Raw genomic sequence first — 15385 nt, 5'->3', positions numbered from 1 at the left:
GGTTCTCAAAGTCGGTCCTGGGGGCCCATTGTGGCTTCAGGGTTTTGCTTCAACCAGATTCATAATCGGTGACAACTGATAACACTGATCTCAATTAATTAGCTGGGTTTTTTTTCTCTTCTCTTACTCTACATTAAGAAAGCACATTGGCAAGATTTTTATATTTATAAGACATTTTGAAGTATTTCCATTTTTGCTATAGATTTAAATGCTTAACTCACTTTTGATGCTTTCATTATATTTTACCCTCTCTCTGTACAGTTTGCTCCCTTCACGGTATCTTAATAATGTCAATTAAAAACAAGCAGAACAGACACCCAGGCAAACAACACTGAATCATGAAAGGCTGCAACTACTTTCGCATTAGACCCACTAATGAGAAAATAAAGAATGAATTAAACAATTAGAACACTCGGAAAAACAGAATGAAAATCAAGATGAAAATATTGTTAAAAAGAAAAAAATGCATTATTCCCTTGTAACTGCTTAATACATTTTAATATATATATATATATATATATATATATATATATATATATATATATATATTGTTTTTTTTTTTACCAAACTTAGTTTTCTAATTTCTGTATTGTTCCCAAAACACAGACTATGAGAAATAACAGTTCACTTAATTAGTCCAGGGTCCAATTATAAACAGAAGAAATCAGGTCCCCATAGAGTTTGGGAATCCCTGATCTAGTCCATTATTCTAATCTCCTCCAGAGGGCAGCAGGTGTTAATATTTTTTTCTCCTTCTTCAGATTTTAGTTTTTTTGTACCTTTTTCATGTGATCATGCACTATTAGTTCATTCAATCACATCCACTTAGCTCACTGCTTTAATTTTATTTCAACTCACCTAACTATGACTGGGCCATGCATCATTTGATCAGTTTTGAGGAGAACAGGCCATTCGGCTCAACAAGGTTTGCCAATCTTTTTCACCTATTTCTTCGAAAATAATGTGATGAGTTTTTAAAGTGTATGTTGGTTGGTGGCAGGTTCAAGTAGGTTGGTGTGGTCTTATACCAAATTTTACAATGAAAATGGAGACACCATTTAAAAACTCTTGCTACTACATGTTATTTGTGCCATACCAGTTGAATCTAGTTCAGATGAACATTAATGATTTTCATTAACAGAATTGTCATTTCGAACTACGGTCTCTGCTATGGTTTAAATACATAGTGTTGCACTTTCTAGCTCTTATAACAATTAGAAAAAAATGGATCAAATTCTGAAAACTCTTGTTACTAAGTGTTATTTGTGTAAATGTTATTTATGCCATAACAGTTGAAGATCAGCAGAATCATCACTTTGAACTAGGGTCTATGCTAGGGTTTAATTGCATGGTGCTGCTGTTTCTGGCTTTTATAACAACCAGAAAAAGTGGATAAAAGTTTTGAGAAACTTTACAGAGAAATTTTGAAAGTTAACTTAAGAGTAAAGATTAAAAACACATACCAGTATATCAATATTCAAGTGGCAATCTAAAAACTAAAGCCAAAATAGGCAAATAGCAATGTAAAAATGTATAAGAGGTGATAAAACATAGTAATAATATTATTGCATAAGAGAAGGTAGAAATCCAAAGCAAAATGCAAATATAATACTGTAAAACTAATGAGCTGTAAAAAATCTGCCAGGCAGTGCAGTGCAGGGGCTAGGACATTATATTTCAAACAGCAAGATTGCCAATTTATTCTCTATTTCTGACTCACTTTATGATCCTTCACAAGTAATTTATGTTACCTGCATTCCAAATGTACAAAAACATTTATAATCACTTGCAATGTACCCTGATCTTTGCATTTGTCAAGTACAGTACTATTACACAATTGCACAGTATGCCTAAGGAAAATAATTAGTTTATATATAGATTATGACACATATAGTGAAAATTACCACTAAAAATATTTAAAATAATTTATAGACAGTGAATTTACCACTAAAAATGTAAAATAATTTAGAGCTTATCTGAAATATTTATTGCCAATTCTGCATAATCTATTAAATCTCATTCTTAGCTGCTCCTAAACTTAACCTTTTCCTGTATTTATGGTATAATTGCTTCAAGGTGCAGTAGGTGTCAATTATAAAAACAGTGTGGTTTATTATCAACGTTAAATGATACTTTTAAGGTGGACCCACTGATTCTAAAATAAGAGTCAAAACTGATCTCCTGCTGGTCTGACAAAAAGAGAACGCACAGTTAATTTTTTTTATCATTACTGGTTTTTAGTCAACAACTTACCAAAATCAGAAGACATTCAATATTTGTGAATAGTTGTCAAGGATTTCAGAGTTAAGTAACTATGAAGATGAACTGTTTTGCTGTAATACAAGGATAAATTATACACAGTCTAGATGGCAACGGAGTGACACATAAGAACACAATAAATGGAATATAAAAAATCTCCTAAAAATCCAAATTAGAGGAAAGCAGTACTTAAGCAGCCCTAAAGTGTCGTAACAATGGCTATATATAGTGCTCCTGGTGTCCAGCATGTTCTTCATAGTCAAATTTAGATACATAAATTGTCTATTTTTTACAAATTGAAGTATGATTGGGTCATGTAACATATGATCAGTTTTGATTAGAACAGGCCATTCAGTCCAACAAAGTTTGCCAATCATGTTTGCATAACTTTTTAAAAATAATATTGAGCTAAGTTTTGAAGGTGTCATGAGCGGGATTTGTGTGATTTTTTTTCTGATCTCTTTTTCAATTTTCTTTTTCCCATTAGGGGTTTTGAACACCACTGAATTCATTGCTGCACTTGAACTTGTCAGATTAATATTTGGTGATGTTGATCGTAGACGTCTCCTGGCTCTTTTTCTACTCTCCCTTGTGGCCTGCCAACCTTCTGTCTCATGCCAGTTCAATTTCAGTAAAACAGAGTATATGTTCAATTTAATTAATAAAGACCTAAGAGGAGCCAAACATGGCATGCATAATAATAGCATTATCATTTGTGATCCCTTCCACAGGCAGGGAATGTCACTCACTGACATTCTTTAAGTAAAATTTTCATGTTAACCTCTGGGCATTAATTAAAAGAATGATTTTAAACAATGGTAGACTCAACAGTCTAAAAGAATTTCATTTTTTGTCCAAGTGAGCAAACAGCTTCCATTTGTACTACACGATCCCCGGCCTACCATATGCACCATATTTTGTTTTTCACAAGTTACTTTGATACATCTAGGGGAATCAACAACATTATTAAACAAAAAAAGAAATATCTAAGAAAAGGTAATGACAGCAATGCAGTAAAGCAGCAAACTGTTTTAATGTTCTTATTATCTACTGTATATGGAATCACTTGCCTTTAACAGTAACGCTTCCAATTCTGTACACTATACTTTTCCAGATAAAAGGAAAGCTTGTTATATGAAATGTAGGATGGTAAGTAGAAAAACCTGAAAAAGCCTGAAATATAGAATGCCATTTGTCATATTAAGGTACCTGATACTTGTTAATTACACGTAAACTCATAGATTATTAGATGTAACATCTTGTGAACTATAATGTAAATCAAGCTTTTTTATACTGAATGTTCCATTGTTAAGATTTTTCTTGCAAGAATGACCCATCTAACTTGCGGACTCAACTCTGATTAATCGAGCTAATTTAAAGCGCATGACATGTCTTTTTGATAACTACAAATAAATGATTTTGCTGTGTTATGGTCAAGAAATGTTATCTGAAGAGCGCTGTAAGCACTCTATTTGAATTGTATTACCAATAACAATTTAGCTTATATAGTATAATGATTTTATTCAGCCATCACCCTCTAGCATCCTGAACAAATATATTATGTTTCCTTTGAGGTTACTCCTCACTTTTGACTCTATCACTGCTCTGCAGTTCCCACGATGCCAACAATAACAACCCTGGCTGGTCATCCCTAATCAAGACTGTGTTGTATTATATTTAGTGGGTTAGGCAAATTAATGAGTATACTGTATTATGTTATATCTAAAATATGTGATGTATTATATACATTTATACATGAATACTATACCGAGACGAACTGGAGTGATCATTTTAAACTTCACAATAAATAATTGTGTATGAGCAAGTCAGACATGGGAACTAATGAAGAACAATCAGGATCAAAAGAGGCTATGATGGTTCTGATTTCTTAAACAAGACTGGTAAAGTAATCAGTTCATATTATAGAATACAGAAGATGACAAAGGAAAATTCAAAGGTAATCAAAGAATGCTATTATGCTTCCGGATAGTAAAATAATATAAAATACAGTAAATGCACATCTTAATATAAAGAAGTAGATAGAGCAAAAATTGAAGTGTGAATATCTTGTATTTTTAGCGGGATGGGGGAGAATATTATTTCTATAAGAGATAATTTTAAATTAAAAAAATCTAATTTTGATATTATTAGTGTTGATAATTATTCTTCTGCATGTATGTTTGTATACAAAACATAAATAAGGTCAAGATATAAAAAGATGTATGGCATGCAAAATACAATGTGACGACATGTTACCTATCTGCGCTATTCCGAGACCACTCATTATGACTATGAAATGTGAAATATGTTTACAGTTTCCTACATATTTTTCACAATTAATTAAATTCTTTTTGGTGAGGTTGGATTTTTTTAGGCCTTAGGGTCATGAGATTGTTCCATTCGTAAAACACGGATTTACTAATGACTTACTGATAATTTGTTGTTAGTCAGTCAGTGAGTCAATCAGAAGAATGAAGTTGTATATCTACAAATTCATATTTACAGTATTGACTTTTTTTTGGACATTTGTTTGAAATGTTTTATCACATCAGTTTATTTATTCTGTATTATGATCATTTAATAATAAGTATTTAGAAAGTCAATCTAAAAAGATATTAAGGTCAAATAAGAGTTATGCACTGTAATGATAATTCTCAGACTAAGAAATTATGGAGGAAAATTGTTCTTTTGATGTGTACCAATAACTAGAGCTGCTTATAGCTTCTTTACAGCTTTTTTAATGCATTACTTAATGGAATGAATTGAAATAACAACCCGGTCACTGCTACTGAAGTTAAAGTATGGGCTGGCATTAACTTTGTGCCATTCAAAAGAAATGTATTTATACTCAAAATAGCCATTTCAACAGCTTTCATGTCCACTTTTAAAGAGCTACCCATAAATAATGCTGGGTTTGTTGCTTCCATTCACATTGAATCCCAATGTAGTGGCTGTGGCACTTGAGTCAATCCACTCATGGCAATTCTTGCGGCCGGTTGCCTGAATAAATATGCATGGTTAAGTGATTCCAGATGTTTAAGGGCTTTAGGGGATCAGCTTTAATGGATTGGGATTATACAGACAGTTCAGAGACAATCGGGTATGTTTAGAGGTGCTCCATCATGCTATCTGAACTGAACACTACTCGTTCAGTGAAATTGAATGTTATAACAGTTAGTAGTGAGAAGTCAAGTGAAATGACACCTTTTATTGGCTAACTAGAAAGATTACAATATGCAAGCTTTCGAGGCAACTCAGGCCCCTTCTTCAGGCAAGATGTAATCCTGCTAAGGAAAGTGGTGCAATTTTGAGGAACCTTGTGTAGCTCTGCCCTAGCTGCTACTAACACTGCTATCTTGAAAATGTGTTCAACACTCTTGCCTAGACTGAAGGATGTCACAAATCTCCAAATGTTAGATTCATGAATTTGACTTTTACCTGTAAATCAATATAAATACATATAGTGTATAACCAAGCCTTTATGGTGACAACATTCAACAACATGTCTGCTTGGAAGATATGATAAATGCATATGCTTGGTCTGAATTTCTAAATTATTCTACTAGCTGATGTTTAGTTGTATCACCTGAGCTGCAATATGCAGCCTGCACTGAAGAAAATCAGGGGAGATCATATGAGCTCCAGGGCTGGCGCTATTAAATTTAAAGGTTGTAGACAACTGACACAATATAGCGTTTGCAGTAGACTCCACTATTTTGAGAATCAGTTCATAGGAATTCTTAGTAAGTGTTGCTGTAGTTAGAAAATTCCACACAGCAGTTCCAGCTATCATCTCCAGGTCTTTATACTTTTCACAAAATCTGGCATAATTCACAAGTGATGAATTGTTTAGATTGAATATGTAGATTAATGATAAAAAGTGCATTCGGTATCAAGGTAGAACAAAGCATTTTAAAGAGCTAGCTGTGGGATAATTTGTGTATAATACTGTTAAGTGTTAGGGGGTAATGTAGGCTGTGGGTGGAGGAATGCTGGAACGGAACTGGAAGGGAAGGAGAGGGAGGAGCAATGACGTGGAGGAGGAAGTGCATTGGTCTGTAACACTTATCTTTGTTAAATAAAAGTTATCAAGTTCTCACAGCAGAGTCAAACTCACTTGTAAAACACGACATGGTGTCAGAAGTGATCCGGCTGTGATGAACAAGTCTCCAGTACTAAAAATTTCTCTCAGACAAATAGGCATTGGAGAATCCGCAAGAAAAGATTGGTAATCAGCGCTTGTAGGGGTCAAAATGTATGCCAGAGCACGCCAGCAAATCACACAAGCTTCAGGGCCGTCCGCAACATTCAGTATTCAGCCACCAGAGCCTTTCGATTTTTCCATACCCAAGGAGTGGCCAAAATGGATACGGCGTTTTGAAAGGTTTCGCCAGGCAAACAACCTGCATGCGTTCCCCGAAGAGACTCAGGTGAATAAGCTTATTTACTGTATGGGTGATGAAGCTGATGATGTTTTAAGGAGCTTCAATTTAAGTGAGCAACAGATAAAAGAGTACGCGCATGTTAGGAACGGCTTTGATTATTTTTTTATTATTAAAAGAAACCTAATTTACGTCACTTATGAATGCTCAAGGATCAATATGTGGAAACACAGCTAGACCAAAAACGTTGATTCTTTTGTCACTGCCCTATATGCCTTAGCAGAGCATTGCAATTATGGGCTTCTGCACAACAAACTTATATGCAGCAGGCTTGTTGTTGGATTGTCAGATTTAAGTCTCTCAGAGCGAATGCAACTCGATAAAGACTTAACATTAGACAAAGCAATTAGAATGGCAAGGCAATCAGAAGAAGTTAAATGTCAGCAGAGTACTTTGCGTAGTGACTGTAATATTGTAACAACAGGTGCCTGCTCTATGGAGAGTGTATTTATGGGCAGCACCTCTCATAATAACGGAAAGTATACCAAGTTCACACAGAACAAAAGTGCAGCAGAAAGCAGCAGTTGCCCTAAATGTGGAAGATGCCTCTCACACCCAATACAACAGTGCCCAGCACTGGATGTAAATTGCCTCCTGTGTGGAATAAAAGGGCATTTTAGACATAGGTGTGCCACTCTGAAACTGTGCATGAGGTCACTGTGGAAGATATCATATTCTTGGGAACTGTCTCAACTGGGGGCGATCCCTGGATGGTGGATATTCAAATATTGGACTCCACAGTTAAATATAAAATTGACACTGGGGTTGATGTGACTGTAATTCCATCATATTTCAGTGAAGTTTTTGCTTGTACATCTAAGCCTGCTTTGAAAAATGTGGTGAAGCCTCTTCTAGGGCTAGTGTAGACACCAACAGATGTAATCAGCGTCACAAGCCTCTTACTGAAGAAAGGAGAGAGAGATAGTGGAGGATATTTAAATAGTTCAAAATCTCCACACAGCACTGCTTGGAAGACCAGCTGTCACAAAGCTAAAACTGGTAGCACGCCTTGATAGCATTACTTTGGAGACCCTAAAGAGACAATATCCAAAATTGTGCAGTGGTTTAGGTGTCGTCCAACAGCCATATGCTATTAAACTAAAGCCAGGTGCATTGCCCTTTTCCCTAAAGACACCAAGACGGATTCCACTCCCTCTGATGCATAAAATCAAAGAGGAGCTCCAAAGGATGGAAATCATGGGAGTAATTAGCAAAGTGGAGGAGCCAACTGACTGGTGTGCAGAAAGTCCCAAAGAAAAATGGTGCGATTATTTGTTGATCTCACCAAGTTAAATGAATCAGTGTGCAGAGAAAAATACATAGTGCCCTCTGTGGAACAGACTCTTGGCATGTTAGCAGGTGCAAAGTTTTTTAGCAAGCTTGATGCCAATATGGGGTTTTGGCAAATCCCCCTGACTAAAGAGTCGGCTGAAGTTCACAACATTCATAACCACTTTTGGGAGGTATTATTTCAATTGCCTTCCATTTGGCATTGCTTCTGCACCTGAACATTTTCGCATGGTCTCGGTCATCACAGAAGGACTGGAGGGAGTCACCTGTCATATGGATGATGTGCAAGAAGAGCATGATACAAGACTGCACACACTATTAAAAAAAATCCAGGAAGCAGATATCACTTTGAATATTGAAAAATGCAGTTTGAATAAAAAAGAGGTGCAGTTTTTAGGTCATATTATCTCTGCTGATGGGATTAAACCAGACCCAAGCAAATCAGATGCTATACTTAAAATGCAAGAGCCTTCTAATGTCAGTGGGCTAGGGAGTTTTTTGGGCATGGTAAATCAGCTTGTAAAACTTATTCCTTGCTTAACAGAAAAAGACAAACCACTGAGAGACCTGCTTTCTAAGAAAAATCACTGGGTTTGGGGATTAGACCAAGTCAAAGCTTTTGAAACTCTCAAGGAGGAGCTCTCTTCAGCACCTGTGCTGGTAATGTATGATCCAAACAGAGACATCTGTGTCAGTAGATGTCATTGTTTGGGTTAGGAGCAGTCCTTCTGCAGAGATGTGCAGAGGAGTGGAAGCCTGTGGCATACGCATCACGTTCACTCACACAAACAGAGCAACGATATGCACAGATGGAGAAAGAAGCACTGGGCCTGACATGGGCATGCAATAGATTCAGAGACTACATAACTGGGAAACACATCATGATGGAAACTGATCATAAGCCTCTGCTGAGCCTTCTCGGAACTCAAGCATTGTATGCTCTGTCACCAAGAATTCAGCACTTCAGGATGAGATTGATGAGGTACTCTTATTCAATTGCTCATGTCCCAGGGAATAGTCTGTGGATTGAAGACACTCTGTCATGTGCACCAATCAGATGGGAAATAAATCGTGAAGAAGATGAATTCATGGAAAGTACCGATATTTATATTGATGCTATTATAAAACATCTTCCAGCCAGCACTGCTTACATTGAAAGCCTAAGGGAGCATCTTAAAGCTGACAGTATCTGCTCCCAAGTTATGTCAATGTTTATAGAGGGATGGTCAGACAGATCAAAATGTACTGGGCCTTTAAGTCAGTACTGGGCTCAGTGTGTTTTCCTTACTGTTCAGGATGGATTGTTGTTAAAACGGCCTAGGCTGGTGATACCTTCCACATTAAGGATTGATGTGATGTCTAAGATCCATAAGGGACATCAAGGGGTGGTAAAGTGCCGAGAACGTGTCCGTCAGTCAGTGTGGTGGCCCGGCCTCAGCCGTCAACTCAATGAGCTTGTACAGAATTATAGGACATGCATAAAAGAAAGAACAAATCACACTGAACCATTGATACCAACCGACTACCCAAGCAGACCTTGGCAAAGACTTGGCGCTGATTTATTTTCATTAAAAGGCCAAAACTACCTACTAGTAGTGGACAATCATTCTAGGTATGTAGAGGTTGCTCACCTGAGTGCCCTAAAATCTACCAATGTCGTAGTTCATTTGAAGTCTATTTTTTCTCACCATGGCATACCTGAAACTTTAATCTCAGATAACGGACCACAGTTTTCTGGCCTAGACTTTGCAAGATTTTCAGAAACATACAGATTTAATCACGTGACTAGTAGCCCAAACTTTCCTTGCAGTAATGGTGAAGCAGAGTGAGCAGTACAAACGATTAAAAATCTACTGCAGAAAGTTAGTGATCCATATTTAACACTGCTTGCCTACAGATCTACACCTCTACACAATGGGTACAGCCCTGCTCAGCTGCTTATAGGAAGACGATTCCATACTACTGTTCCTGTACTCCCACATTTGCTGAACCCCTCAGTTCTTGATGGAGTCACAGTTGCTTTGTGGGAAAGGGAAAAGATGATAGCAGATATGTAGATCTTTAACAAAAGGCTCAATGTCAGAAACCTCAGTAAGTTGCTAGTTGGAATTGATGTCTGGGTGACTGACTCTTACTTATATGGAACAGATGTTCAAGAGCATTCAACCCCCTGATCATACTTGGTTGATGTGCCTCATGGAACAATACGCCACTACCGTTGTCACCTGATCCCCATGCAGCCACCTGCTGCAGAAAACATGGATGCCACTCAAGAACAAATAGAGGTGCTAACACCTTTGCCTTCCACTGCATCACCAATGTAAGAAAGTAATGTTTAATTAATCCAGCCCTCAACACCAAGAACCAGATGTGGGAGAGCGATAGTTAAGCCTAAGAAACTAAACTGATAAGGACAAATAAAAGAAGTGAAAATTTTTCTAAACTGAAATTATTTATTTGATGTTAAATATTGTTTAAGGAAAAGTGTTTCTTCTAAGAAGGGGAAATGTGGGATAATTTGTGTATAATACTGTTAAGTGTTAGGGGGTAATGTAGGCTGCGGGTGGAGGAATGTTGGAGGGGAACTGGAAGGGAAAGGCAGGGAGGAGCAATGACGGGGAGGAGGAAGTGCATTGGTCTGTAAGACGCTATCTTTGTTAAATAAAAGTTCTCACAGCAGAGTCGAACTCACTTGTAAAACACAACACTAGCTTAAAGGGTAAGTATGACAATATCAAGTTACAAAATTTATGCATGGTGTAGTATTTAGTTGCATTTGAGAATTTAGTTAAATAATTTGAAATTTGGTGCTTTTTACATTTTATAGTTAATTCATCAAACAATTAGTTGTAACATTTCTGTTTATGAAATATTTTTGTTAAAATAAATCATATTGATATGATAAATACAATTACATAAATTTGTAGAATACAGTAAAAAAAACATTATTTAACAACTCTTTTCAATATCATGTAGTTAAAATGCAGCCCAGTACACTTATACTACCTCAGTAGTGTTCATAGACAGCAGAACGCAATTCAACTGACGTAAAAATGGCATTGATTAATATGTTGTTGTTAGCTGTGGATAGTCTGTGACTAAATGTGGCTCAGATTTCTTAAACACACTAAAAAGAAGAAACTGATAGAGAGTTAAAAGGTGAGAGGTCAGGAACTTTTCTAAGAAATTTTAGTGTCAAAGAAATATCAAATTATCATGAAATATATATATATATATATATATATATATATATATATATATATATATATATATATATATATATATATATATATTTAAAGTTAAAATTGTAAAAGTTTTTATATTGCAAAATGAAAAAAATAAATAAAAAACCCCAACAAGTGTTTAGTGCTGTAAATACAACCCCGTCTTTCCCAGTTACAGTAACAATGCCATCCATCAAATGCCAATATATCAGTAATAAAGTGAAAGTACAAAAATAAATAAAACTATAAGTGCAAAATAAACAATACTTTCACAAAATCAATATTACCCCATCTCTATATATATAAAATCCAACATCTGTCTGTCTGCATGTCTGTCCGCATTTCAAGAGAGAACTACTGTACTTAACAGATGTAGATCGGGTTTTTTTCTATAATTTGCTTGAACATTCCAGTTGATTTTGCGACTTCTCTCATCATGCTAAGAATCATAGTTTGCTTGCAGTAGCGTTATATTCGTGCTAACCCGAGACAGAGGCTGCAGGCCAAGGGGAGGTGGAAGCGTGACATCAGGAGTGGGGATTCAATCTACCTCTGTGTTTTGGAGTGTACCTTGCCTCCGCTTAGCTAGCGATACCTGTTTGTTTATTGATTTTTAAAGTTTGTCCTGTTTCACTGCTACGCGGGCAGAGCCGTGGGGAACAGCTAGTAAAAGGATAGATGCAACTGCACTACATTCCTCATTTAGTTATTAATATTAGTTAAAACCCTATTATTCATTAAATTTATCCTAACAACTAAGAACTTAGGAAAGAAATTAGTTATTGCATAATGGGGAATACCAAATGTGATACTAATCAAAGTTTTTATTTTCAGTATTAAGATGCTCAGCAGCAAAAGCAGCTCTTCAGGTACAGATAAGATGAGACGACCCCCAAAACAGGAATGGTTTAACAAGTGGATGCCACTGACATTTTTCCTTCCTCATGTTTTCTGTTTTTTCACTAGTTTTGCATTTGGCTGTGGTCAGTGTTACTACTGGTAACATGAGGCGATACCTGGACCCTACAGAGGTTGCACAGGTAGTCTAACTTCTCCAGGATGACACATCAATACGTGCAATTGCCAGAAGATTTGCTGTGTCTCACAGCACAGTCTCAAGGGCATGGAGGAGATTCCAGGAGACAGTCAGTTATTCTAGGAGAGCTGGACAGAGCCATAGAAGGTCCTTAACCCATCAGTAAGACGGGTATCTGCATGTGGTTCACCCCCCATCCGCCAAAGCAATCGACAATACTGCACAATATTTTTCATATGAAAAAGTTTGGGAACCCCTCTTAATTCTTTGGATTTTTGTTTATCATTGCCTGAGCTTTCAAAGTAGCAACTTCCTTTTAATATATGACATGCCTTATGGAAACAGTATTATTTCAGTAGTGACATTAAGTTTATTGGATTAACAGAAAATGTGCAATATGCATCATAACAAAATTAGACAGGTGCATAAATTTGGGCACCCCAATAGAGATATTACATCAATACTTAGTTGAGCCTCCTTCTGCAAATATAACAGCCTCTAGACGCCTCCTATAGCCTTTGATGAGTGTCTAGATTCTGGAAGGAGGCATTTTTGACCATTCTTCCATAAAAAATCTCTCCGGTTTCAGTTCAATTTGATGGCTGCCGAGCATGGACAGCCTGTTTCAAATCATCCCATAGATTTTCGATGATATTCAAGTCAGGGGACTGTGACGGCCATTCCAGAACATTGTACTTCTTCCTCTGCATGAATGCCTTTGTAGATTTCGAACTGTGTTTTGGATCATTGTCTTGTTGGAATATCCAACCCCTGCGTAACTTCAACTTTGTGACTGATGCTGGAACATTATCCTGAAGAATTTGTTGATATTGGGTTGAATTCATCTGACCCTCAACTTTAACAAAGGCCCCAGTCCCTGAACTAGCCACACAGGTCCACAGCATGATGGAACCTCCACCAAATTTGACAGTAGGTAGCAGGTGTTTTTCTTGGAATGTGATGTTCTTCTTCTGCCATGCAAAACGTTTTTTGTTCTGACCAAATAACTCAATTTTTGTCTCATCAGTCCAAAGCACTTTGTTCCACAATGAATCTGGCTTGTCTAAATAAGCATTTGCATACAACAAGCGACTCTGTTTGTGGCGTGAGTGCAGAAAGGGCTTCTTTCTCATCACCCTGCCATACAGATGTTCTTTGTGCAAATTACACTGAATTGTAGAACGATGTACAGATACACCATCTGCAGCAAGATGTTCTTGCAGGTCTTTGGAGGTGATCTGTGGGTTGTCTGTAACCATTCTCACAATCCTGCACATATGTCGCTCCTGTATTTTTCTTGGCCTGCCAGACCGGGGTTTAACAGCAACTGTGCCTGTGGCCTTCCATTTCCTGATTACATTCCTTACAGTTGAAACTAACAGTTTAAACCTCTGAGATAGCTTTTTGTAGCCTTCCCCTAATACCATGATACTGAACAATCTTTGGTTTCAGATCTTTTGAGAGTTGCTTTGAGGGTAAGTACAACTTGAAATTGACCACCTTAAATACCTTTTCTCATGATTGGACACACCTCTCTATGAAGTTCAAGGCTCAATGAGCTAATCAAACCAATTTGGTGTTGCAAGTAATCAGTTTTGAGCAGTTACATGCATTCAAATTAGCCATATTACAAGGGGACCCAAATTTTTGCACAGCCTCTTTTTCACATTTGCTTTAATTTCATACAACTAAATACTGCTTCTCTAAAAATCTTTGTTCGCAAAACAACCCAGTACTCAGGTGTTCCTAGGAAATGAAAGACATACCACTGTTATCTTTTTTGTTGAAAGTAGAGTATATTATTATGCAGGCTGAGAGGGGTTCCCAAACTTTTTCATATGACTGTAAATAAGTGCAAGAGGTGGGGCAAATATAATAATAGAAGCTGTTATTGTTAATAACTTATATGGGAATGGAAATATTTTTGCATTCATAAAATTGTTAGGTGTACTGCTTCCCTTTCAGTTCTTTAATTAATAGGTTTAGCACAGCTCATGATCTATAAGAATAAAAGCTACACCTCTTTAAACCTCCAGCCTCTTCCCTGTATGTTTGGCTACAGGACTGCAGTTAAATCGCATCTTACTTCTTTACTTTTATATTAATTCCATTCATCATTTCTGAACTTGCTTTTCCTTTAAAAGGTTGCAGGAAACCTGTAGCACAGACACAAAGCAGGAGCCAACCCTAGATGGGCTGCCAGTATATTTCACATGCCACACTCAGCCAATTTAGAGTCACTTGTCAACCTAAAGCTACATTAACAAGAGAGGGGAGAAAAACCCTGCAGACCCCAAGAGGGTGTGTGAATGCCACACAGATGATAACTATGTGGCCATTCAAAACCAGGTGCCTTGAACTGTAAGACAGAAACATTAACCAATGTGAACCTAAAACCCATCCATCTTTGTAGTTAACCTGGATAATTTGTACTGTTACAGGATAGTAGAGCCTGGCATGGCAGCATTTGCTGCAAAACATGAACAAGGATGGGATACCAATGCACTGCTGAACACTCACTCATACAAATAAGGGTATTCTTTTCTAAAGCTGATAGAATGAAAGCAGATTGTCTCAAGCAGAACTACAGTAAGCCACTGCCATTTGTCAGTTTACTTTTACTTGTGCGACATTATGCCTGAGAGAAGAAGGGAGTAAACTGTAATGGTCTAGAAGTTTTTATAGCAGTCGTAAAACACTGCAGATTTAATTTAACAAAAACTGAAAGCAATTGTGAAAATGTGTTTTAACATTTTCTTTTTGTGTTGCACATTTCTGTGGCATTTATGTGCTGTTTTGAAGAATAATTAACATTTTTTTTACAAGCAAAAACCAAAATAACATTCTACCTAAATAAACCGATGACTCAAACTGAATTAAAGGACTTACCCAACCTCTGTTTTGAAAATACACCTCTCCTCCTGGGTTTTTCAGTAAACTGCGTGATGCATTTTAAAGGAATTACTTTGTGACAACTGCAGTCTTAGTAATTACTTGATTATGGTAGTTACGCTAAAGCTCTTTTATTTTTAAGACACACAGTATTTTGCCTTAGTAATTTTAGCAGGGTAAGGGTGGTGTGAAAATGCTCCATCCTAATATGTTTTCTCCAAAGAAATAATGGCACAATAATT

This window comes from Polypterus senegalus, chromosome 3 (genome assembly GCF_016835505.1).
Source record: "Polypterus senegalus isolate Bchr_013 chromosome 3, ASM1683550v1, whole genome shotgun sequence".
NCBI lineage: Eukaryota > Metazoa > Chordata > Cladistia > Polypteriformes > Polypteridae > Polypterus > Polypterus senegalus.
The sequence above is the reverse complement of the archived record's forward strand: the minus strand, read 5'-3'. Positions refer to the sequence as shown.